Here is a 17,763-nt window from a genome sequence, read left to right as displayed (position 1 = left end):
TGTTGACATTTAGTTATTATATTTCTTTTTCATATACGAGATTTTTTCTCTCCCCCGATGTGCATTGGGTATCACGTGATTCACTGCTAATTTCGTCCACGATGCAATGAAGCATTCTTTTGACTTTGCGTGTTTACTTTCGTTCTAACTCTGTTAAACCCTTAGTACTATTCTCGCATACCATTACTTTTAATTGCTTTTCCGTAATAATGTGCTTTTTTTCTTCTTTCCACGGGATATTGCACTATTATACTTTCCTCGGGATATATTTGTAGAAGAAACGTTCGAAAATTAGCGTGTACCTTTACTGATTAAAAAGTGAACTTTTAGCATTTTCCTGATATTGTTCTCTCAAATGATCTCTGGCTTCGTAGAAATCGCACTGAAAATTTCTAACATAATCACTTTCCATTCTACGACAAGTCAAATAATTGTTTAATTAATTAACTATCTGAAACCCGAATATTGTTATAAAAAAAAAATAAAAATCATTAAATCGCACATTGTGATTTTTTTCTCTTATTTTAAATCTTAGTTTCGATGTTTTTATATTTACTACTAGAGCTTATCGCAGTAATTAAATGGGTAAATAAAAAAATCTTCACGCAATTTGTCGAAATTGCTCCGGGTAACTCAATAATTGTCTGTCTTTTCTCGAGGATTGAGATTTGTTAATGAAAAAAGATTTATATACCTAAATATAATAGAGTGAAGCAGTATTAGCGAAATGTTTTGCAACTGCGGCGAACTTATCGAGCTGAGAATAAATGTACTTCGTTTCTATTCTTGTCTTTTTTTCTTATCTCGATAACTCTTTTGCGCTAATTCGGCCAAAGTCCTTGATACGATCGAGCACCTTCTCGACGAGATCGATACTTTGCGATTACCGAACCGAACTTGATATCACATTCTTTAGAATCCATAATCCGGTTTATAGATAGCTCTCTTATAACACAAATTAATTTTCAGAATATCAATAGGTCTTTTTCACTAATCTTGATCCTGGCAAAACATGATTAAATCCGAATATATTTAATAATTATTTGACAAAATGTCATGACATTGACGTCCAGCGGTTGATCGCGTGTGTTCTTTGATACCAAAAAGCTATCGATGCGATGAAGAATGCGCTCCTTAGGACCGCAAGTTATTTTAAGAGAACTGGTTTGGTAGCTGTGCTATATTTACTTTTCTCCGGCACGCCAAAGTCATTGACAGCGTCTTCTGCTCGGACTTCGGTTATCGGTTATTATACTTCAATCTGAAATTTATACATTTGATTTATATTTTTCTTTGCATTTGTATCCCTTGTTATCGTTACAAAAATAATATGCGATATGGGTCTTGACAAATCACAGCTGTTAAATTTGTTGCCTCCATCCTTCTATTTTTTGTTGTTTGCAATCATATATTGAGTGTCCTATCATTTTTGGATTTTTTAAATTAATAATTCTACCTATCTGGAGATTAAATTATTATATTTAACCTGAGATGCTAAAAAATGCTAGAATAATATTAATATTTTCTATAGTATGCATATTCATGTATTATAGTTTGATCGTAAATTGGAATGAATAATGGATATTGCAGCACGTGTAGCTATCTGATACAGAATTATTCAACGCTTGTTAAACGTTGAAACTAACGTGATCGCTCGCATGATTATTATCGTGGAATTCTGACACATTCAACAAAATGTTGAAAGTTTCATTAGACACTATTTAATATATCGATTTTAAAAATTGAAGAAATTCCTAATTTATCATAACATGTACGCGTAAGCGTAAATGATAAAATTGAATTAGTGTTTTGACTATTATCAATATGTTATATATTATAATCAATGGTTTCGACATTTATATGCAAATTATTTTAATATATAATATTACACGGTAATATAATATACAAAATACATTAATAATTATCAAAATTATTTAAGTCGTGGATTATTTAAATATTATTTTATATACATATATTTATAAAATTTTTAATTATTTCACACTTAAAGTAAGTAATATTTGATATAATAATCATATTTTTATAATCCAATACTTTTAGATTTTTCCAATCACTTGTAAAAAGTATTGGATTTATTCATTCAACGATTATTCTTTTTTTCTTTTGTAGTATTTCCTAAATTAAGTAGCAAATTTAAGGATTTATTAAAGTTAAATTAAGATTTTAGTCTCATGGGTTCCTTTAATCATAATTATATTACTTTTTCTGCTTTTTAATCGTGATAATTTCATATCTCGAGTTAAAATGCAAAGGGAGAAACGTACAGATTTCTGCCAACACTGGCGTCGAAGCTAGCAGCTTTTCAATGTTATCCTCACCGGTTAGGAATTATTCATCTTTGTCATCGCGGTGAATTTTGATTCACGTTGATTCAAAACGTCCGGAAGTTGGATTTGCCCGGAGATAAATGGTGTCGAATAAGTCTTGCGATACATATTCATCTTAAGCGAAACTCAACTTGGTGGCGCCGCACTTGCTTCAACTTTTATTCGTTTTTCTCATACCTTATTACGCGGAGAATTTATCTCAGGGATGCATATTTTGCAGCTCGTAAAGTGGCTCGGAGATGGTCACTAGTCTTTTATCTCCTAAACAACTGTATCGTCGATTTTAATTTTATTTTCGCGAAATATCTCGTGAAAAAAATTCATTATTGAAATGCAAATTTTAGATTATTTCTAAATAAGAATTATACAATATATCAAATAAAATAAAAAATAATTAAACGAAATAATTGTGTGTATGTGATCACATTTAAAAATATTATTAAGATTGAACTTTATAAGTAAATGTGTTGTTTATTTTTACGTTATTAATACAATAATAAAATGTCAAATAAAAATAATTTAATAGTAAATTGTTCATATATCTGAAATTTTTTTTTTAATATTTATTCATAATATGTATTTTGTAACATTACAATTACGTTTAACCTCGCATAATTCATTTTATTTGTTTTTACTTGACCAATACAACCAATAATATATTTATGATAAGATTCATATTGTTTACACACGCTCATTTATAGTTTAAAGTGCGTGATGATAATACTGTGACTAAATTTATTATGAGGCATATTCTATATTGCATATCTCTATATTATATCAGCATTTTATGTAAATATTGCAAACATATTTTTTCAAATATTTTTATTTCATATATTAAAAGATATAAGAATGCGCTATTATTATTAATTATAAGAAAAATATTTTATATACAAATTTCTGACAATTGATCTAAATCTATGTATAATAGAGATACTTGTCATGAATATCTCTCTACGAAAAAGCAGCGCGTGTTTGTTCGAATGATTTATATTTGTTATCGATGTTTTCTCATTCTCGAGCTAGATCTAGATAATTCTTGCACACAATCGCGCGATTGCTAGTACCGGCGGTTGGCCATAATTTTAGGAAAGTTTCGATTATACCACGAGAGAAAAAGAAAGATATCAGTCGACTTTTGATTCCCGATTAAATTACACCATTTTGCGGACTGGCAAAAGAGCGCTGTATTTTATTGGCAACTAGATATCATTATCATTACACTGAAGTTTTGCAAATCGCACGTCGAAAAGAACTTTTTGTTTGAAATGGTCATAGTTGTCATTTCTTTTCTCTTATCTATTAAGTATTAGATGGTTTTTGAGATTTATTTCTTATGGTTATGTCGTGTAAAGTCCAGATGTTCTTCAACTGCTGACAGTGACTTCGCTAAAGTGAAATCAGAAGTTGTTGTGGACATTTTGTGTTAATGTAGGATTGGTTCTGTCTCCAAATGTTTGCCAAATGTTTTCTTGATGTCAGCTTTGTCTAATCTAATCTAAATTGAACTTTTTTTTCGCAGCAGTTGTGTTAGGTTTGACACTCGATAATTTGAGCTTGATTTTTCAAATAAAAAGTGATGAGCAGAACATTAGCACCTCTGCGATTGCAAATGTTTAATAATGATGGGTTATAATTTTGTTATAATTTTGAGGTTGTCTTTTTTTAATAAGAAATTCCGTATTTTTATTTCTCTCTTTCATTTCTCAAAACCATGTTTGTTGTGAATTCTCCTTATTGCTATCAAATCACCTATCAAAAGTTTGATATCATCATTCTTTATGCATATATTTAATTTATGCTAATATAATTATAATAAAGTAAAGCTACATTTTTTCGAATCTAAAGACATCATTTATCATGATTTTTAGCTTGTACTATTAAATAGTTACAAAAATTTCTTATCGTGTTTTCTTCCTCTTTCCATCCGCCAGTTCATAGAAATATAGACACAGTGTATACGTAAATAGAATTCGTGCTTCAATTTCCTAGATTCTAACGACGCCCATAGGCATTAATAAAAAAAGCTAATCAACTGATCAATCCTCTCTATGAATGGAAACGTTCCGTTTCAACATCCGTTTAAGATCATGCATTATTCCCATAATTACATGCCGTAATGAGCTTAATCAGCATTTAATAACGAAGACGATGAATTAATGAGTTTTAACGAGCCAATTATTCACCATACTTTGACTAGGCTGATCGACTTGTATCGATTTATAATTAAATGACCTGATACAACTCTTGAAAAGGCGTTTTACCATGACGAAGTTCACGGCCGTGCACCTGCCGACAAGGTATAGCAATTTGCGACCTATCTCTCGCTGTGAATCAGAATGGCGCACCAATTTCGTTTTAATTTTAATCTCAACATCTCGTGAGATCGTGCGCTGCATTAAGTATGACGATGCAAGATCCATAAAGATATTAATGGCAACGTTACTTGCCATTAACGCTACCTCACGGATATTCTTCTATTTGTCATGTTTTTATTACGAGTTTTGAAACGAGTTTGGTTCAGTCGACGTAACATACGAAAAATGATCATCACACTAACGATAAAGTGTAACAAATCTCACAAGTTGTCACAGCTATTACGCTTTATATATGTGTGCAAATATTTTATGAGTTTTAATTAAAGTGAATAATGTCATTAACGCCTTCAGTATCAATGAGTTATACTATACTGCAAATTATTCCATGAAGATTTGTATTTCTTTATGTATAAGAAATGTAAAAAAAATAAACATTATTTAGAAATGTTATCTCATTAATTTTAGTTGGTAAATTAAAATGATTTAATATAAATTTGCTTCAATAGAGAATATTTTATTACACTCCAAAAATTATATTTTTTCATTCCTAATATGTTATGTGATTATATTTCGTGGTTTATTACAAGGTCTCCTCAACGAATTATGTCATTTATCCTTTGTAGCATATGGAACGCAAGACCTGATAAAGTGTCAAATTTATAGCTAAAATAAATCGTTTAGCTTGCTGTTTTAGTCTTCTTTGAAAAGATTTATTACGCTTGAATTTTCACATGACTATAGCGCAATATTCCTTTCGATATTGCGCAAACTGGATCGTGCAGTCTATTTTAAAAGTTTCTTCAGTGGCATAAGATCTTTCTTAGGAAACGTAATGATTGATGAATTACAATACAATATATTACTCGAGCGATAATTTCTTACAGATTTTAAAAATTTTATAACTATATAAAAAAAGAGAAGAGTTGTTAGATTGTCGAATGCAAAAAAGTATACTTGTTAACTGCTGTGAAAAGTGAGATATATTTTTCTGTAACACTAATAGTATTGTATACAATATATGGTTTTAAAACGCTGAACTAAAATTGCAACTGCAATTTAGTTCTTATTTCGGATTACAATTATAGTAATTTATCAGTTGGCACACTGGTCGTAGTATGAGCGCAGACTTTTTACAAAATTTTCATAAATTAGAGCGTCACAATTTAAATGGCATTACTAAATTATATATAAATTCTATGTTGTAATAATCGATTTAGATCATCTTACATTGTCTGATGTTTAATTTCTATTCCTTTTTATCATTATTTCACTAATCTTCTTTCAAGTTCTTTGAATTTATTGTCTTCTTTTATTCCTTTTCTTCAAATCTCCTTTATTAATTGTGATCTTTTTTTATTGAGCTATTTTACAGAATATATTGCACAATGTAGATTTGCAATGAATTTGAATCGACTTTGTTTTTCTGTTTCATACTGGTAATATTCTTTTTTAATTAACTCGCATAGCATTTGAAAAGTTACACGATTTAGCGGAAGCGACGATCATTATCGATGCACGTGTACAACGTTCTTCGCATTTTTTTTCTTCATAATATGAATTCTGTTGTATAACATAAAGTTCAACCGATTCATGTTTATAAACCAAAATAATTTAATAACCAATGCAGTACTATTTCTCTATTTTCGAAACATTTCTTTCGAATTTTAGTTAGTTTTTAGAGAAAGCTAACATTAGTAATTATTTAATGTGATTTGTGAGGAAGTAAATTGTCAATTACAGTACCTTTTCCAAGTTTCATTTATCTGCTCGAGATTCAGATACACAAACCTCTTCGTGTTACTCGATGATATAGATAGGTGCACAAAGTTATAAACGTGCGCGGTGGTGTTTCTTTCTCCTTCTTATGAACCGTGAGAAGAGTTATAAGTAGGACTGTAAGAGTCATAAATGAGAGCGGAACCAAACTCTCGAATTGGCCTTCATTGCAAGCCTTTGAGGTAGAAGCAGTCGTGGTTGCAGTGAAATGGTAGAGAGCGCGTCATTGATCACACGTCGCGTATGATCATCGACACCAGGATGTCTGCTTCAATCGACATAAAGTCATTCCCAGACGCACTTTCAGCTCCCACGTGTCCCTTTTGATTTGAAAAGAGAAGCGCCTGCAATTCAGTTGGGTGCATCGATTTTCGAGACGATTCTGCCTTTGATTTAAATCTCGCTCGACTTGTGGAAAATTGACTTGGCGCACATCGTGTCTCTCGGTGCTAAAGATGATGTATTTTAAGATATATTTGAAAATATAACTGTCACGATTTTTATGTTTTTTCGTGGAAACGTTACATATTAAACTTTTATATTTGTCTATATTCCATAGAGTTCGTATAAGGATGTCATTTAGACATTTTCAAAAATAGAAATATAAAATAAGAAATAGCATATTTTCTCAACATTCTTTTGATGTCAGCAAATGGTTAATAATTAAAAAAAAACATTAATATCATTTAATTATATTTAATATTAATAAAACTTTTTGGAACAATATGCGTTCTACAATTTCGATACAAATGTACTAGTAGAGACGAATGTACGAGTGACGAGAAAAACATTTTTTTTCTTATTAGGAGCATGTCATAGCTAAGATTTTTTTTTTCTTTTGTGCGATTAGAGTTAATCAGGGACGAGCAAATGCAAGTTGTTATGTATAAGAACATTTTCTGCATTGAATAGGAAGCTTCTTGATTTGCCTGTGTTATCTCGAAGTTTCTTGGCTAATGACAAAATGAAATTGCGGTGAGACTATGACGGAGGTAAACGCATAAATGCACGTATGCCGTTCTCGGCAGAAGTTATATGACACTCATTCTCTTTCCAAAAAAAAACTTGAACAATATGAATCATTTTGTATGTTCATTATAAGCCTTTTTGCCATTGATTAAACTCATGTAAACAGAATCTTATAATTTTGTAAAATTTTCTAGGATAGAATTTTATAGGACATATAAGTAATCTGCGGATTACTTAAGACGCAGATTGTTTTAGAAATCATATAAAGCTTTCACTTGATGTAATTCACAATATAGTTTTTTTTTTCATTTGTTTTAAGCAAAGAATGTGGTGAATTCTCGTGCAATGCGGTGCGATAATTTTGAGCTATTCCGCGATCAAATTACCGCGATTAATGTTGTATCTAGTAGTATAAATAGATACGATGGGGGAAGATTAATACTTCTCGGGAAATCTCGAGCGTTAACTTTTGATCGATAACCATTCGCATGTCGATACTGGGTTACTCACGGACACGACCTCAGCGAATATATGCGTGTAAAATGCATAAGCGTCTGGTTATTAAGGTCAATCCTCTTCAGCGCCAGCGTCTCGCATGTGATTAAACCCATTCTGTGACACAACGTCAACACGGTTGCACACATTCGAAAAAGGAACATACTATTCATATGACGATTTGATTTAAACTTTCGAAATGCAATTTAATATACTGTTATATTTTTCTGATTTAGCTCACTTGACTAATCATTTCAGGACTTTTAATACATGATCTCTCCATTTTAGATACCCTGATCTTACCGTCCTGGATTTTACAATTTTCTCTAATTGTTGCGTTTCTAACTTTGCTTTGAAGGCTAACTCCTCGTATTATTCTGAGTGTTTTCATTTCAGTAATTCTATGTATTTTCTTTGTTTTTGCTGTAGCTGCTTGTGTTTCTGCTACACAGAGTATTTTTCTAACACAGGTCTGTATATATTCGAATTGTGTTTTTAGTGGTTATATATTTATTTCTCCATATATCTCTCAAAAATAATCGAATATTTTATTGACTTTATTTACTTGGATTTGAATTTCGTACAATTCTATTATTAGATTGTTATTAATTTTTTCGTTTCTACATATTTAAATATCATTCCTGATCAATGATTTTATCATTGACAATTGCTTTGCATTTAATAAGTTCCTTAGAGATAATTATTGTGTTTTCTCAGTTTAAATTTTCATATTGAAATCCTAAGTTGTCTTAATAAACCTATATAAATTGTTTTTAATATCATATATATATAAATGTTTATAGTTATTAATTTTTTCATTCTGTATACGTTTACATTTCATTTTTATTCGACAAAATATTGTCTTTTAGAACAAGAGCATATACAAATATAAAAAAAATTATTTAATAAATATATTTTAAAATATTAAAATTAATCATAACTAAAAATGAAATCAATTAATAGAAATATAGGAAGTTTTAAATGTAATGTAGATATAAAACATTTATTATTCACATCTTATCTTTATTCGACAAAATATTGTAAAACTTTTATTATATATTCTTTATTTTTCTCTTTTGTAATTTGGCCTCGGAGTAATTTGAGTCGTAGCAGATATGACGTTCATTTTCTCCCCTATACATGAAAAAATACGGAATACAATGATAATTTGTGCTTCTCGGAAAATATATTGGGTACTTTTGTCGGAGATATACTAGCATACGAGAAATAAAGTGAGAACGTATATAATGAAAGAAAATTTCATGCATTTAAATGAGTTTTGAGACTTTAGAGCAACCTGAAATTTAGTACTTAAATTGAAGGTTGTTAGACTTTTATTCTAGCAAAAGCATAAAGATTAAATAGAAATAAGTCTTTATGAAGATTCAACTCATATTGTCAGTTGCACGGAAAAAACTAATCTTATTCATTAAACAACATTTTAGGAATTATGTAAATTTATAAAATAATTTTTAAAATTTTTAATTTTAATGTAATACAAATTCTCGTTTTCTCACATTTTTTTTTTTTTATATTGAATAAAAAGTTTGCTTTGCTTGGTGAATTCATTAGCTCTTTAGTTGAATTTGTGAAGGAGTTGTTCTCTTATCTGTAAGGAATTGCAGATCATCTTCGTTCTCAACTATAAGAATGGCATCGTTCGCGTAGCACATTATCTTTATCTCTTCATCTCCGGGTCTATAACCTTCTGCTATTGTCTTCATGTTGGTTGGAAATTATTTCGTAAAATTTTTATTTGCTTTATTTTCTCGTTTAGAGAGACTAACTTACTCAATTAAAATTGAAGCTTTTTGGACATTTAACTTTACAAAATTTCGGTAAATTAACAGAAATCATATTCGGTGAACTGTGGTAACTCAATAAATATATAACAGTAGATTACACATCGCACGACTGATCCGCTAACCAAAATTTCATTTTGATGGAAGCGAATATGTATAATATCAGACTATGTACGCCTCGGTTCGCGCTTATAATTAAATTTTGCACGTGTGCCATCTTCTGTCATTGCTGTGACCACACGGTGACGTGTGCTTCTCTCTCACCCAGAAAGCTAAATAAACTTGTTAGAGAGCGAGTGTGCATGTGTACAGGTATGATACATCGTGCGTATGCACTGATAAATTGCTCCCGCGTTGTCGAAATTTCACATACAGCAAAAACTGCCGTCGTATCGGAAACTGAAACCGTCAGTGTCGCATTAAGGCCGCCGCGATGTACATAACGGAATGCAATTAGTGGATAAGTACGACGCGAGCTGTTGCTTTTATCGCATGCCAATATAGCACGTTTTGTTAAAATATTCGCTCGAATTTCCGATTGCTTAACAGATTTAGTCAGGCTAAATTTGTAATAGTTTCGTTTATTTGCCGTTTAATTATATTAAAGTATGGGACAATTAAGAGAAATGATTCTTGATCAGCTGCGCAAAACTATCGTTGTTTAATCTTGTATTTGGATGAAGAATCAGATACATATGCGGAATAATATACGTAAACGATATTTTTTGAAATTTGAGATATTTCATACTAGAGATAAATGTTTATACATATTTTGTATTTGTTATTTTTATACAAAACGATATTTACGCACAAGCCACTGTCAAATATTTATTTTATAGAAACGTGTATTAAAAGTAGGTTTAGGAGATATAAAATTTTTATAAAACCATTTATCATTTTCAGTGTATATTCATATCTCGTAGATTTTTGCAAAAAATATTGCATTGTCATCCGTAATGCGGGATAAAAAGTACACCTGCGTCTTCGCACGCGAAAATACGACGCATAAGATTATACTTGTTTCATAGCACAACTAAAAATGTAACAGAAATAAGTACGTATGTGTGTGTATGTAAATAGGTTCCAAAAAGTTTACTATTTGGGAGACATTTTCCATATTGAGTTGATCGAGTGTATTTTAGTACTATACATTATTATTATTAAGAATTTTCTTTATTATAATTCGTGTCTAAGAAAGAAAGAGCGAAAGCGAGAGAGAGAGAGAGAGAGAGAGAGAGAGAGAGAGATCATAAATGTAAAATTATAACAAAATCATATTTTACGCCAAACATGGTCAAGTATCGCACGATGCGGTTATTTAACCACAAGTTTCGAAAGTTCTTTTCTGAAAGTGTAAATTTTCTCGTGATTTTTAAGCGTGTTATAAATCATTATATGTGCGCGTTGGATGAAGAAATCGCATTAAAAGAAAATGGAATAATTCTGAAACTTAAAACCGAAATAATATTTGAACCATGGAAAAGATTTGTTTTTCACTTTTGAAAAATGTTTTTATATAGATGTAACATAAATCTGTAACAAAGAATTTTTATCTTTAATTATCTTATTTCTTTAATACATTAATACAAAACGTTAAATTGCATTTTTCATTCGAGATATACTTAATATATCTGGTACATTTGCATACGATTCTCTTTTATATTCCGCAGTAGTTTCATAGATTTTTTAAAACAACGATTGCGCGAATGCCTTTCGTTGCATAAAATTTTCTAGCGGGTTTATATGCGTCAGACTTCGAAAGAAACCCCACGGAGTTTTAATTTGCGTAAGGTAAAGAGCGGCACGTGTTTAAACTCCAGTCGCGTAATATCGATGTTAATGTCACCGCCATGTGTCTGCAATAAAACTTTCAAGTACTTGGGGGATTTAGCATATAAAAGCAATCGTTGTAGATTGATCGCAAATTATGATTCAGTGAATTTTTTAGATCACTATAAAATTAATGTTATTATTAATTTTTTTGTGATGTGTGTGTGTATATTTTTTTATTGCAAGATATTAGTGACATTTATTAAATTTTATCGAATCTTTGTTAAAAGCACGAGTTTTATTTTAATGTAAATTTAAAGGAAAGTTAAATTTAGTTAGTAACTATTAATGTTTACATTTTATCTATAGGCAGTAATTTGTAGGTTAATAATATTATACATCTAAATTAAAAAAAGAAATTAAAAATTATTACTTGCTTTTAAAAGATAAATTTTCGAATATTATATAATGCATTTAAATTCTTTTTAATAGTATTAATTTTACTATAGAATAAATCTTTTTAAATATAATCACGTGTTATATAAATGAATAACTATGTGTGTGTGTGTGTTTATTCAATTAATTTTATAAAATTCTTATTTAGAGAGGAAAACGATTGTGGTCTTTATAATTTATTTTAATTCAGCATATTGATAGAAACAATGTATAAATATTGCTTTGAACTTTGTTTAAGACATTGTTGGGTAGTTTCTCATTTTGTCCATGTAGAAACTTTCGAGAGTCTGCGGCCAATAATTAACAAACTTGACTGGTAAAGATTACAAAATTCTAGCGATAAATATTGTATTGCTACATAACATAGTTAAATGGATTCCACCTGATAAGCATGTATTTTGTATTGATATATGCATTGATATATGCATTGATGTATGACTGATGTATGATTGATGAGTTCCTGTCACTTCATGATTCTATCTCGGATGAAAAAAATCGCGTCCGAAAAATACGATTGATCCGCTTTTCACGAACGATTCGTCGATTTTGACAATATGTTGTGATTCATTGATGATTCGCGCTGCTACGAATAATAAAACCTTTTTCAAAACAACGAAGAGAATTAGTCGCGCTGTCACATTGTACAGATAATACGACGTCATTGTTCATCATTGGCAAGCTAACGAGTTCGATGGGAAGCCCTTCCTTCCGTGGGCGGAAGGGAGAGCCACGTTTCAGCTGCAGGAAGTCGTCGTTGCTATATCCGTTCAACTATACAGTCCTGGTATTTGTAATCGAATTTGTATTCATAACGCTCGCCCATCAATCTGCCCGCCAGAATTTTTCCTCAGTTTGACTCTAAGAGATTTCTTTTTCAAATATTTCTTACACATCAAGACTTTTTTCACGCATGTAACATAAAATTCACTTAATGAACGTTTCAGGAAAATATTAACCTGTGAGTGAGAGAGAGAGAGAGAGAGAGAGAGAGAGAGAGAGAGAGAGAGAGAGTCTTATTTACAAAAAGTCTTATCTACTTTATAAAAATAATTTTTTCAGACCAACTACTACCTTCCTTATACAACTCATATCAATTTTAGTTATTTCCTTTTGCATTTGTATAATATATATTTGAGTTATTATAATCTTCAACATTATATCTATTTTCAATCGATATAGAGTTTTATAATAATTGATCTCTGCATTTCCATTCAGAATACCGCCATACCGAACAATCGCATTCCAAAGCGATCTATGTATGTAGACACATTCCAGCAACGTCAATGCATTGTTGATGATGCACTATGTACTATTCATGCATACATCAATGCAGAGCTATTTGTTGTATAAAATTGCAAACTTCTGATTAGAGGTTTACTGTTTACCGTTAAGATTTCTATTTTCATAAACGATTTTTTAATATCTTCTTTTTTTATTGTAGGACTTTGTCCTATTTTCTGACATTTCTACCCTATCTATCGATCACTTCCTTTTCTTAAGAGATAGAAGTCCAACTTTCTTTCTAACGTTTTAAAGTTGATTTCCTGGTTGTCTTTTTGTTTGCATATCTATGTTTTGGTCATTTGGATTCTTTCCTTTTTCCATTGTATCGTAATAGCTGCGCAGCGATATGACAATGACAACGTTAAAAACTACAGAATAAGCGCTCTGATTTTTTGTTTGATATTTGATCCCGAAAGCTGATATTGACCTTACTTTTTAATATATGCATAATATATTTCACATTCAAAAAGAAAATTAATACGAGAAGCTTCTACTGAAATTTTTGTTGTAAATGTAATTAATGAGATTAATTATATACATTGAAAATTAAAACGTTATAAAAAATTCAAATTTTTACTTAAATTTTTCACTTAAATTTAAATAAATAAAACGTCAATAAAGCATCGACTCTGAATTTAATTCAGAATATATTCTCGCTATAAATTTTATTCGCATTAACCTATAATATATCTAGTAGAATAAATTTGTCTCTTCACCTACGCGGATGTGCAATATATATATGTAATCGCTTAGGCGATCGTCGATTTCGCGGGGTAGTCGAGTGTCATCGACATCGCAAATTCGTGCTTTCGATCTCCGTCATTGTCGTCGTTGTCGTTCACGACGATGATAGATGCACGATTCGCTCGCTTACCTCACGCTGAAATGCTGACGATGCGCCTCGTCGTAGTGATTTATCGCGGGGCTGCCAGGAAACGACGATGTTAAAAATTCGCGCGAGCTCCGTTTTCGTCGCGCGCAAAGTGCGGATAATTCGCGAATAAAATGCGGTATTTTCACGTTTACGACGCATCGACGCCGTAGTCGTAGATCGTTGATAATTTAGCGTTTAGCGTTTACATAGAGTCGATTTGGTTTCTCACACAAGAGGCCTTTTTATCGCTCCTTCGGCTCTTGTGACATTAGCCAGGTCAGCATGGGCGACACGCCAGATACTTTGTAGGAATCCGTCTCACCGTACGTCTCGACAACGTTACAAGTGCAACGAGAGAATAACGCAGAGAGAGAAAAAGAGGGATCGAAAGGACAAAGCTTGCACTGTGTACGCTAAACTTCCAATTGGCCCGCTAATAGCATGTGAAACGCATACTTGTGGTGAAATACCAAGCTGAGATTGTGCGGTTCTCAATGCTATTAACCTTTGTTTTTTTAATTTTCATAAATGTGTAACGAAAGCTTTATATAAATAATTTTTTATTATATTTTTATATACATATAAAAGTTATAAAGTCTCAGTAAGATTTTTCAGCCAAATTCTGCAGGCCTGTCCAATGTTAAAAAACATTGTATAGTGTTTATTTGCTTCTAAAGTCGTGATAATTTACGAAATACGTTTATATATTCCGGATGAATGGAAATTTTATGAAAGCCATCTTTTAGAGAGATCTCTAATTTCGTAAAAACCTTTTTGCCATATAATTTATTTAATTGTTCTTAAGTGATTGCGAATGGATATTTATGCGACAGTCTCTCTGCTCGCTTATATAATTTAATTTTTTTAATATACTATATATTACTGTTTGTCAATGCAATAGCAATTGCATGTCGTATTTTTTGTATTTATACTATTTATTGTACTATATTCATTTGTAAAATATAGAGATCACGCACCCAAATTTGGAGAATTCTTATGCAAATTTCACAAACTAACGTAAAAAGCATGGATTTATTGACGTTTTAGATAAAAAGCATATAATATATTATAAAGTTTTAAAGTAATATATTAATCTAATTGTGAGAAGTTAATTATTTTATTTCTCTCTTGTGACATTCACTCTATTTTAACCGAAGTTGGTTATTCGTGCTTATATGTTGAAAAATTTGAGAAGTTTTTAATATTTTGCGTACTTTAGGTATATAAATTGGAGAGCTATAAATGCATTTTATGGTATATATTGCGTACATTTTACATGCATCGGAGTATGAGTTTATTTTACGGAATATGTAGTTTACGGAAAACATATTTTACTCTGCAATAAATTTTCCATGTAATAGAGCAGAGTAAAGTGAACGAATATCCCAAGTCATCGACGAGGAAAGAGAATTTTCTATGTACATGTATGCTCTTAGAAGATTTCAAGAATTTTTGTTTAATATTAATAAATATAATTGACTTTTGTTATAGTATTCCGACGTGTTTTATTTGCAATGCATTTTGCATTTGGTATCGATATCTTTTAATAATAAAGATCACATTCTTTGATCTTTGTTATTAAAAAATCTTTGATCTCCCTTTAAAAAAGTAAAAGAGATATCGAGTTTGTTTTAAATCACAAATTATTAAATGAAATATATATATATATATATATTTAACACAATTATATGTAACAGTGACGGCTGGCAGTAGAATTCAATTTTACACAGATTTTATCACGTTTCGCGCACTCGTGCGTAAATGATTTTATTGCTTCACGGCAATTAGCATGAACGAGAAACGCGTACTTATAAATATGCCAATAAAATGACAATTATAGCGATAGTCGATTCGACGGTAGTGACACTGATAAAAAAGGTTGACGCATAATAAACAGCAATTGTTCAAATCGACGATCCAGAAACAGATGGATCTCGATACTAGCTTAATAGACAATGTACGGATACATGGATCGTTGCTCAGGAATGATGTAATTGCACAAATGAAATATATTCGTGCATGATGCATCTTGGTACTTTCAAGCATTTTTTTAAAAGTGTATTTTTCGCGTTTGCAACATTTATATTTTTAAATCAAAATCATAAATTATTATAATCTGTCATATTAAGAGTAGAGAACATATTATAACATATATATCAGTCACAAGCTATCGCAAAAGGTAAAAATTCTAACTGCGTAAAAGATTTGTGGCACCGAAAGTTTTATTTCCACTCGAAAAACTAACTGTGTGTATATATATATGTATATATATATATAAACTAGAATCAGAGAAGTTATAAAACTTGGTATACATTGCGAAGAGATATAAAAATGGTACATACTAAATTTTGCCAATTTAATGGAGAATGAATCACTTGAATCTCTATATGCTCCTCGACAAACATACAATGCTTCGAGTTTAAATTTTTTATTTGTAATGCTATATGTTGCAAATAGTCTTTTCATAAAAACAAATTAGAAAAAAGATAAATAAGAACGATGAAGGATATTTTATAACTTAAGTTTTTTTAATCGCATATACATATACGGACATTTCAGTCTTTTCTTCGGACTATCTTCAAACTAGCATAATTTAAAAATGACAATAATGAACATAAATAAAGTATCTTTAAACATAACAGTCAAATAATAATAATAATTTATTAACATTAAATTAGGAAAATCTTAACGATAGATTAACAATCAAAAGCGGATCTGGCGTTATCTTTGTTTGCAGTCTTCATCGCGCGCGACTAAGTATTTGTTGAGAATTCAAATTAAACGTTTTTGTTAAAAGATTATAACGTCGTGTAAGCTAGCCTTGCAAGTAGAAATAAAAATTCTGAAATACCAGAAATCTTACGCAGTTAGAATTTTTTTTTCATGATAGCTCTTGACTCAACAGAGTAGCATGGAAATGAAATACTCCTAGATGACGTAGACAAACAGCCAGAGATCGTTATCTTCTGACGCGCGTCTTTCTTTCTATGCTTGTTTTTGGATTGAAAAATTTGTTTAGACGTGTTGAGAATTCTGGTGTAAATGTAAAAAAAAAATACTGACACGTTTTCCCGAGATTTTGTTCGTTCTCACCGCTCAATTACGTCAAGGCTTTATATCACAGGAAACAGCAAAATTCTACAGTAAAAATCAACTGACGCGCGCAGCCCAATAAAAAAAGATTTGTTAAATAATTGTAATGTGTTAAAAATCAGATTTCGCACAGCAGAGCTTTGTTCTGATTTTTTTTTATCTCTTTATTTACTGTGTCTGACTTCTGAATGAAAGAAGCTTTATGCACATGATAACATTTTACACTCTTTCAGTAAATCAACAAGTTTATACGTTTTTTTATAACGATAAAATAGATGTTCCTACGTAATACAATTAGAAAGCGAAAGAATTTTTTATCTTAAATTTTGATATTATTGTAACTTTATTTTATTCAAATTATTAGAGATAATTTAAATTTAATTATTTATAATATAGAAGGTAATTTTTATGTTGAAAGTTGAAAAATTAAATGAGAGAAAGAAACAATGTACTATGCAATATTTAATAATATTAATAATCCTTTCATAAAAGTTTTATCGTAAATTGCGACGTAATGTTACGGTATAAGAGTTCGCGTGCGCAAATTTAAGTCTAGACATTAATATCCAAGTTTGTTGTTATTT

At 30.5% G+C, this 17,763-nt stretch overlaps 1 protein-coding gene across 5 annotated transcripts in view; it reads right to left on the bottom strand.

Annotated features, from left to right (window-relative positions):
• LOC140675376 (uncharacterized) overlaps positions 1–17,763 on the bottom strand; it is a 110,028-nt gene that overhangs the window by 62,276 nt on the left and 29,989 nt on the right. The gene's annotated exons all lie outside the window — the stretch shown is intronic.

Source organism: Anoplolepis gracilipes, chromosome 17, assembly GCF_047496725.1.
Source record: "Anoplolepis gracilipes chromosome 17, ASM4749672v1, whole genome shotgun sequence".
Taxonomy (NCBI): Eukaryota; Metazoa; Arthropoda; class Insecta; order Hymenoptera; family Formicidae; genus Anoplolepis; species Anoplolepis gracilipes.
This window is presented reverse-complemented; position numbering and strand designations above follow the sequence as displayed.